Source organism: Equus caballus, chromosome 8 (assembly GCF_041296265.1).
Source record: "Equus caballus isolate H_3958 breed thoroughbred chromosome 8, TB-T2T, whole genome shotgun sequence".
NCBI lineage: Eukaryota > Metazoa > Chordata > Mammalia > Perissodactyla > Equidae > Equus > Equus caballus.
This window is the reverse complement of record NC_091691.1, coordinates 59,958,248-59,968,487: the sequence shown is the minus strand read 5'-3', so window position 1 is coordinate 59,968,487 and position 10,240 is coordinate 59,958,248. Positions and strand designations below refer to the sequence as shown.

The 10,240-nt window shown below is 39.5% G+C and overlaps 1 pseudogene; it reads right to left on the bottom strand.

Annotated features, from left to right (window-relative positions):
• Positions 1-4,024: 4,024 nt before the first annotated feature.
• On the bottom strand, positions 4,025-4,506 carry LOC100630216 (steroid receptor-associated and regulated protein pseudogene; annotated as a pseudogene).
• Positions 4,507-10,240: the final 5,734 nt, after the last annotated feature.

The window sequence follows — 10,240 nt, the reverse complement described above, 5'->3', positions numbered from 1 at the left end:
TTAACAAATAGGATAGACCCAAATGTTTTCTTCCCAACCTAAAGGGGCTCAATAAAGCATTGTGCATCTTTCCTAGTTCTAATGAGTATACTTCACTTTAGAGTATATTTTTCAAATTTCCTAGAACACCAGAAACACTGAAATTTTGCAGAATTGGGAGGTCCATTTGTTCATGGGATTTATCTTATAGCTTATGACATAAATTTGTATTATAAGTCATTCAAACTACTGTCACTTCCTACTTACTAGAGTCTAATAGTATCACATTATTGATGTAGTAGATCACAGATTGGCATTTTTTCTCTAAAGCATCAGAAAATAAATGTTAGGGTTTATGAGCCATATTTAGTTACTGCCCCATATTCGTGTGTGCATGTGTTTACAACCATTTATAAATGTAATAACCATACTTAGCTCACAGGCTTTACAAAAGCAGGTTGTAGGCTGAATTTGGGTAGTGGACTACAGTTTGCCAATCCCTTTACTAGTCCAATTTCATGTACTTTGAGAACTGGGATTATCAAGGCTCTGTAAAACTGAATTACAACACCGATCCAGATAATTGATTCAGCTCTAAAGCATAAGACTAAAGATATAATGCTACCTCTGTTGACTGACTGCAAAGTGCTTCTGGTATTCTTTACCTTATGGTAGTAGAAATAAATAAAGCAGAGACAAAGGCTTTCACTGATTTCCTACAGCAAAGAGACAACAGGAAGAAGAGATACTACTGCAATTGTCTTTTGTTTGCATTCACAGTAACCAACAGTCGTCGTCCAGGAACATCTGGCTTCTGCCCATATCAAATAGGTGAGTTAACTGGGGAAAAGTGATAAGAATCATTCCCTTGACATCTTGCAGATCTTTGATGCTGGCATTATGCTCTGCAGTCCCTCAAGCATGTAATATTATTTTTGATTTATTATTTTGGAAGAAAAGAAAAATTCCAGGACCTCTTAATTACCACTTCATGTCCCAGTATCTCTAACTCTGTCAGGGAATTAATGTAGGAATTGTGATCATTGTTGAGTATATACTTTTATCCCCAGAAACCAATGAGACCACATTATCCTTGTGGTCCACAGTGATGTTGTGGATCCCCCAAAGTTAGCATTAGCTCAGAATCAGTATACAATCATCCTCAAATAGTATGGGCATTTTACTTTACTCAGTCGACAGTAAACCTGGAAAACAGCTATAAGGGAAGGCTAGGAAAGAAATTTACAACACATTTTTATGACATTACCAGAGTTTCCTTACTCAAGTGTATCCAGAGGACATCAGAGGACTTGGATTCTGTGATCTGATACAGGTTTAGGAATTGGGTACCAGGCATGGCTATTGTGGTGGCTCAAGTCTGATCTCTGATTGGCACACATAAAATATTCCCAGTTCCACCAATCAAGTGGGAGCTTTCTGAGTAGATACAGGATTTATTTCTAAGGACACCATGATCAATAAGTAACCACCAAAGATTTATCTAGTTCAGACCATTCTGGTGCTAAGTAGAGTAAATATATCTTCCTCCTATAAATTAGAGCTGCTTCTTGATTGTTTTCAGCATGGATACTGAAGAAAAATATCCATTTCATTAGCAGTATCTCCCATTGATCCGTGATCTATAGAAATTAGACCTTTTCAAAGATTCTATTCCTATCCCCATCAATATATTTCTGAAAGTCATGGTGAAGAGACTTTCTCATCGACTCTATCATAGGACTTAGATAGGAGGTGGGTGTGCAAGTAGCTTGACCCACAACAATATATCTGAAATTATTCTTTTCTCCCTGTTTAGCATCATAAAAATACATTCCTGCACCTATTTCTGATTCATGTTGAGATAATTTAGCAAAATTTTGTACTAATTTTGATTTGTAGTCCTCTCCTGGCCTTATCTCCAAATATAGTCACATTCTCAGGTACTTGAGGTTAGGGCTTCAAAATATGAATTTTGAGGGGATATAATTCAGTCCATAAATAAAATATATTTTTATTACATAATTACATATATTATATGTATATGGTATGTGTGGGTATATATATACCTTCTTGTCTTTCTCTCAAGGAGAATAAGAGAAAGAGAGAGAGAGAGGGAAGCTTTAAATTAAGGTAGCCTTCATTGTCAATCTCAATTTTGCCATGGTTTTAGGAAAGTTATTTCTAATTTTGAAATATTTGTTTCTTGCCTGAAAATACAAGTTTCAGTGGGTTATGTAATATACATTTTACAAAATTTCTAGCCCAATAACTGCATCTAGTAAGCTCTCTGAGCACTCACTGGATCTCGTACATTCCTAATACTATCCATAATAATGACATTAATGTGTGAAATATGCATTTATTCACTCTGGCATCCGTTCACCACTTATTGCATGTTAATTACATTTCATGCAATTTTCTTAAGAAGAGTATGTAAGCATGAAGCATTTCTAAGGCTTCCAGAATTTATATTTAAATCCTTATATATTTATATTATATTAGTGAAGGAAACAAAGATGTAAACAGACAGTGAAACACAGGGCCGGGCTAGGTGGCACAGTGGTTAAGTTCGCACCTTCCACTTTGCCAACCCTGGGTTTGTCGGTTTGCATCCCAGGTGCAGACCCACGCACCACTTGTCAAGCCATGCTGTGGCAGGCGTCCCACATAAAATAGAAGAAGATGGGCATGGATGTTAGCTCAGAACCCATCTTCCTCAGCAAAAAGAGGATTGGCAGCAGATGTTAGCTCAGGGCTAATCTGCCTCAAAAAAAAAAAAAAAAAGGTGAAACACAAATTTGTGCTTGCTATGACAGAAACCTCACAACACACTAAGGAAGCATAAAAGTGAGGAAGGTCAATTCTACCTGTTGGGAAGATAGAAGAGGAGGCAGAGTTAACATGGGTTTTATAAAAAAGATGATGGGCAACTTAGAATTGTACTGTTAAATAAGAGTTCACAATAGGAAAGAAGTGCTTTTTAGGGGCTGGCCCCGTGGCCGAGTGGTTAAGTTCACGCGCTCCGCTGCAGGCGGCCCAGTGTTTCGTTGGTTCGAATCCTGGGTGCAGACATGGCACTGCTCATCAAGCCATGCTGAGGCAGCGTCCCACATGCCACAACTAGAAGGACCCACAACGAAGAATGTACAACTATGTACTGAGGGGCTTTGGGGAAAAAAAGGAAAAAAAAAAAAGAAGTGCTTTTTAGGTAGTACAAGTAGAAAAGCAAAACAAACCATGAATAAAAAGAATGGTCCATTCAGGAAAATGAAAAGAATGAACATAATTGGAAGCAAGGCCACAGGGGGACTGTCAAGAGATTGCACTGCACCAAATACATTTTCTCAGCATTATTTTATGTAGTACTGATAGTATCACTTTGAATAAGTAGTAGTATTTTCTCTGTGTTATGAAGGAGAAAAATAAGTTTATAAAGGCTAAATCCGTTGCGCAGTGTCACTCTCATAAAAAGGGCCAGACTGCAGGACTGAATCTGTGCACCTTTCTCTTAGTCCTTACTGCTCAATTAATGCTTGCTGAATGGAGCTTTGAAAAAAAGAATGCTTGACTGAAAATGTCATGCCAATGTACTAAAACCATGTATTCTTGGGAATCTAAAAAATTGTCTTTATTTACTTAGTTGTTTAACCTGTCTCCTCTCCTTCCTCCCTCCTCCACCCCAAGAACATAAGCTCCAAGAAAGCTGTGGAGTTTTCTCCAGCGCTTTGCAGAGCCTGGCATGTAGGAGATGCTCTGTTAGAATTTGCTGTATGAATGAAGTAGTCTCTTTGCGTATGGAGGTGACTTACCCTGCTTCTGCTGAAAGGCTAACAAAGATAGGGAGGAAGGAAGAAGTAGAATACCCTCGAGTGTGTACTCAGTGGCTGTTTCAGATGTCCTTCAGTGGATCTAATTCTCTTTTCTTGGTTCAGGCACAAAAGACTTCTGTTTGGCTGGGGGCGAGGGAGTGGGCTCCTGGAATTGCAGCCCCTGGGGGCTCAACCTAACATGCCAATCCCTTCCTCCCATGGCCAGGCCCTTCCACTTACTCTGCCTGTTCACAGACACAGGAGGAAAGGGCTTTGAGAGAGCTTATGACTGTTCCCCAAGCTGAAGACCTTCAGACACAGTCTTCAAGGGGCTCCCTTTGGCTTCAGGCACTTCTTCATGGCAGAGTGGGCTGACTGGGGAGGAAGCAGGGGCCACAGTCCCTCCACAGAGTGGAAAGGTACTCTTGGCCTGGGCAAGGCATCCCCCACACAGGGGGGGGCCTCCTGAGTTAGATAGGGCTGGTTTTCCCCACAGAAGAAGCTGTAGGTCTTCATTGGAGGGGTGACAGGTCCTAGGTTGGGAGTGGGGGCTTGGAGTGGCACTGAGGGTGCCTCCAGAGAGAGCTGTTTTCCAGGAGCACAATGAATAATGAAAGTTGGGTGAGCAGTGGTGAGTCTGCTTCCCACTTGAGCTGGTCTCAAGGCCCACGACTTTGGGGCTGGCTCTCTGGTCCTTGGGGTCCTCTGAAGTGGCCATTGCTGCTGCCACAGCACCTGGCCTAGCTCTAGCAGGAGGAACAGCTCTCAGCAGGCTTTTCCAGGATGTCAACAAACTTTTTAGAGTAAAAGTAAACAGAGAAGCAAAGCTCTAACCAGCAAATGGAAAGTAAGATTTGGTCTGTTTCAGGCTAGAATAAACCCTCAATTTTGTTCTTCTAAAAATATCTTTAAGAGAAGATCTGATTTGACATAGTTAATATATATATATATGTTTTTGCTTCTTTAGGTCAAGACTATTGTGCTGATAACTGACTAGGTAGTGATTAGGACTTAATGATGACCTTCTCAATGTGTAAAGAAGCTAGGATAATATAAGAGAAATATCCTTCACATGTAAGATCATTCATTTTTTCTGGAAATATTTATTGATATGGATAGCTGTCAAAATACTTAAAGGTTTCATGCACACAAGAAGCCAACACAACTATATCTATAAAACTTGGTTTCATTCACTACAGACCATTTATTGTGTTAAAAAGTTGTGCTGTTGACAATTATAATCACTGTTAATTAGTCTTTAAATGATATGCCTATCTTATAGCTCAGGAACACCCAATTGTCCAGCCAACTAGGCAGAATCTCTGATTATCCTGAATTTTTATCTCTTCCTAGTGCATGTAGACACAATGCAGTCCTGTATTATTTGTTTTTGCATTCCCTGAGGCTCAGGACCCATGCAGAAGAGTGAGAAATCTATATTGGGGCCACTAGAATTTCCTCTCTCCAGAGGACGCTGTTTAATTTCAGTGGTGCAAGCGGAGTGGGGGTGAGAGAACCTCTGGGAAGATAGTAATATACCTTATAGGTTATGTAGGTTTTTGAAACAAAGGGTTAAAAAAAATCAGCTTCAATATGAGAATATATTATTTATTTATTTATTTGTTTGTTTTTTAAAGGTGACTTTTCCAGTCCCTTTGCAAAAGACTGCAATTTCACCATTTAGGAATGATTTAGGGGAACAACAAAAAATCAGACAAAAAGGGAGAATGGCATGCGTGTTAAGGTCTAAAAGTTTGGAAATTAACTATTAGAATCTCTTTCTTCAATCTCTTAATTACATTTTTAACTTTAACTCCATTGTCACTGTAGAGTAACTTTGAAGAAGTTCTCTGAGTTTTAGGCTTCAGATTAATAACATTTCAGATAATTAGCAGAAGAATCGAATAGCTTAATAGCTGTGGAGGCATGAGGCCTATAGAAAGAAAAAAGACCTTTAGTTGAAATTGCCTTGGGGTCACATTAGTATTTAATCAACGTGAGGGCTAATGGTGATACAGTGAGGCTGACTGGTTCAACAGGCTCAGAGCTTCTGCTTTAAAAGTACATATTTCAATAGCAGATAATGCTTTAAAAGTTTGATGGCAATTTCCAGGAGTTTTCATTATTTTGAAATTAGAGACATAGATTATAACATAGTGAAAATTAGTCCTACTTTAATGAACCTACAGTAACAGTCCATTAAATTCAGAATCCTAAGCTCTGTAATTGATAATTTAAAAAACTTGAATCATCTAGATGTATAATACCACCAACTTTGGTTTCACTCAAAAAAAATAAAACAATACTGCTATTCAAAGCAGCAAAGCAACTGTGCTGTGCTGCCCCTAAGGAGAGGGAAGTGGATTCATTCTCAGACCCTTGCCTCAGTACTTTTATTGTTTCAGAAATGACAGAGAGGCAGGCATGCTGATATGCAAATAACACCTTCCCTTCCTGCTTTGCAAGTGACTTGGTGAAACTGTGGATTGTTCTGGAATCTTTAAAGAGCTTTCCTTCCATTCAGCCTTGGTGCCAACCAGTTGAGGGGTTGTATACTCTCTTCTGTCCTCCTTCCTTCCTCACTTGTACATTTTGGCCCAGGGTTGTACCAAAGAGGAATGTCACTGAAACCATAATGTAATTACTACATTTCAAAGCACTTACCAGTAATTGATGCATTACATATTTATTTGTTCATTGTATTTCTTTGTTGTCCATCTTTATTGTCTACCAGAATGTAAGCTTCAAGAGGGAAGGACTCTTCTCTATCATTGTTTGTTTGTTTTCTCATTGTTGTATCCCCAGTACCTAGGACAGTTCCTGGCATATAGTAGGTGCCTCATACATTTTTATGGAATGAGTAAAAGTTTCAGTAAGTGAGTGGATTTAGATCCTTATTTCTTTTTTATCCCAATATCTCTTACAAAAATCATGATCGCTCACTGGCATAAGAGTAAATATTCTCCTATCTGATCCCTGGGTCTGAAAGTGTCTGGTCAGCACATGGAGCAATTTCTAAGTGTCTTATAAACAGCATCGTGGGTCTGATCAAAGCATCACATAATAGCTCTTATCCTTTGTTTATTCTTCATAGTCAGTCTTCTTCCCTGACTTTTCTAGTCAAATTCCTGCCACCTAATGCTCTTTCATGCCTCTGCCAGCTTCCTCTCACTCCTCCTAGCTACCCCCATGTGCCCATCTAGGATAGACAGAGCCTGGAAATTACCTTTAACCCCAGGCAGGATCTCGGGACATCTGATGCTGTTCCTTGTTCCCTGAAATTGTTGATCTCCCAAGGACTATTTTAATTTTTTCCTCATGGTAAACAAGTGCCCTTGTTGATGCCCTGGTCTTTCACCTGACATGAAATGTTATCTCTACTCAGAACTCTCAACCTCAGGCTTTTTGGTCATTGATATCTTACTGGAACAGATCTAAATTCCCATACGCTGGTTGTATTTGGTTGATGGGCATTCATCCCTATAGGTAGGCTTAGAACTTCTGGGAATGCACAGCAGTTGACACAGCTGGCATTTTGCTATTTATCAACTGCGATGTCATTGGTAACAATTGCATCTGAGGGTTAATAAGAGTCCGTCCTAGGTCATGACAAAATAAGCAATAAAGTAAGTTAGTAATAAGCAATAAATAATGCTTATTGAAGTAAATAAAGAAGCAATAAAGTAAGTTAAAGGATGTAATAGGAAATTAACTTGATCTTAAATCCACTTCATTAAAAAAACTGGCTGAAATAGTAAATATTACTTATTTCTGTGATTAACATACATATAAATATATTCCTATGTTACCATAAAAATAATGAAAAGTTAGCACACTAAAACTTAGCTCTGACCATGTTATGTTCTTGGTTAAAAACCTTCAATGAAAGGCCAGCCTGGTGGCACTGTGGTTAAGTTTGCACATTCTGCTTTTGTGGCCTGGGCTTCCCTGGTTCGGAACCTAGGTGTGGACCTTGGCACCACTTGTCAAGCCATGCTGTGGCAGGTGTCCCAGATATAAAGTAGAGGAAGATGAGCATGGATGTTAGCTCAGGGTCAGTTTTCCTCAGAAAAAAGGAGGAGGATTGGTGACAGATGTTAGCTCTGGGATAATCTTCCACGGAAAAAAACACAAAACCTTCAATGACACTCCATTACCCATCAATTGAAGTCAAGTCTTTTTAGACCCAAGCAGAGCATTCTGCCAATCCATGCCGTCTGCCTGCTGTTCATTCACGAGACACCCCAGCCAAACTGCAACACTCCCTCTCCCCTTACACACTCGGAGTTTCTCTGCTCTGTTTTTTTCCCCTCTACTCTACTCTGTCTGATAGACTCTCCTCTCGATCTCTATATATCCAAGAGAAAATCAAGTGAAATATCGAGCTTTGCAGTGAAAAACCTGAAATCAAACCTATGTGTGTCACTTAATAGCTGAGTGAGCGTGAGCAAGCTTTACTTCATCTGATTTGTTTTTTAAACTTATGTGGGTGACACAATATCTACTCTTTAGCTTAGTGCTAGAATGAAAAATATAGATAAGGTAGGTAGCTCAATTTCTACTATAAATAATATCTGTTACCTAATTTCCCTAACAAATTTTAAATACCAAGCACTCTCTGCTGCCCTTACTTGAAGTAATGTAGAGAAAAGAGCACAGGCTTTGGATGCAAAAAGTAGTACTTTCAATCTTGGCTTTGGCATTCACCTGTAACGCGCCTCAGACAAGTACTTAACTTATTTGAGCTTATTTACTCATTTGTAGAAAGTGGGAGCCAATACGTTTTATATTATTTAACTTAACATTCTGAAAGAAATGATATGCAAAAACGCCTGCTGCATAGTTCCTTTCCTCTGTTTCTTTGAACACGCACAAGACTTTGTTCCTACATCTTTTTTTTTTTGGGGGGGGGGGGAAGATTTGCTCAGGAAGACTTGCCCTGAGCTAACATCCATGCCCATCTTCCTCTACTTTATATATGGGATGCCTACCACAGCATGGCTTTTGCCAACCGGTGCCTTGTCTGCACCTGGGATCTGAAATGGCAAACCCCAGGCCGAGGAAGCGGAACATGCAAACCCAACCGCTGCACCACCGGGCAGGCCCCTGCTACATCTCTTATGATGTTTGAAAGATTCTACTTTGATAGTGAACTTGTCTTATACTAAAAAGATTTTACTTTTCTTTAGAGTAGGAACTGAGTCATTTTCATGTTTTCACCTTAACACTTTGCTTTAAATACATATGCTATAGAGATTGTGTGTATAAAACTGTATGAGAAGAGTAGTATATGACAGTTATGAATAGCTTCTTTCTAAAATTACTTTCAGATTAGGCGACAGGGTAAAGTCTTGGGAAGTAGAAGAGTGAACAAATACGTCCTCAGGGAAGGAGAGCAAAGAGTGATGAATGATGGTTTTTCCACACGGGAATGCTAAGGGGAGTTTAAAGGCACAGCGATCTTAAAGAAGGACAAAAAAGTTCAGGAGAAACAATGGTGAAGAATAAGAGATATGGGGGGCTGGCTCGGGGGCACAGCAGTTAAGTTCATACATTCTGCTTTGGCGCTGGCAGCCCAAGAGCGGTCCTCGAAAAAGAATTGCACAAGCTGAAGTTTGGAAGTAAAAGCACAAAATACGACCACCTCTTGTCCCCATATACACACAGAGGAGAAAATGACATTCAGGCCTCTTTGGGCAGAGTACCAACATTATCCAAAATACCAGCTAAGGTAAGAGTTGTGATATCGTCACCATTTAGAGTCTGCTGTAGGAAGGCAGAATTCTTAGGTGCTTACCTTTTGCTCCTTTCTCATGACTACTGTTGGAGTTTGAATGTATGGCCTCCACGGCCAGAAACACCAAAGAGAAGATCAGGTAATTCTGGGAGGAATGCTTTAGAAATTGAAGTAAAGAAAGATTTTAGGCTGATGCTCACTATTTCACTTAGCTTTGAAATCTGTCATTTTAGGATCAGTTCTCCTGGAATGAGGGGCCATTTACTTTGAATTGATGCTTCAGAACCTTAAGATTCTATTCAACATGTGACCCCTTCAACACATAAATAAGCCATGGTACTTGGTCTGAAATACCAATGCAACTTTGGAAGTTGCATTGGACAACAGTTTTCCTTCCAATTTATACACCCAATGCATATATTCTTACTTGGTCCATCATTTATAAGAAAGGGTATACTGTGAGCAGAAGTGAGAGCAAACTGTGTTAGCGCCCCCGGCAGCAGAATGAGCCCTGGTGAGTTCATACCGGCGGGAATGCTTCAGACACACCAAAGAAGTTAGCAGCTGTAATGTGGGCTTTTTCTCTGTGCTTTAATTTTGAAGCAGAGCATTAGCTTTGACATTTTTCAGTTGATAGATATTTTTCCAGATATTCTTCATGGATTTCAAAGTAGGTTAAAAGGCTTTTTGAAAGATGGGGAAATGAAGCTTTTAT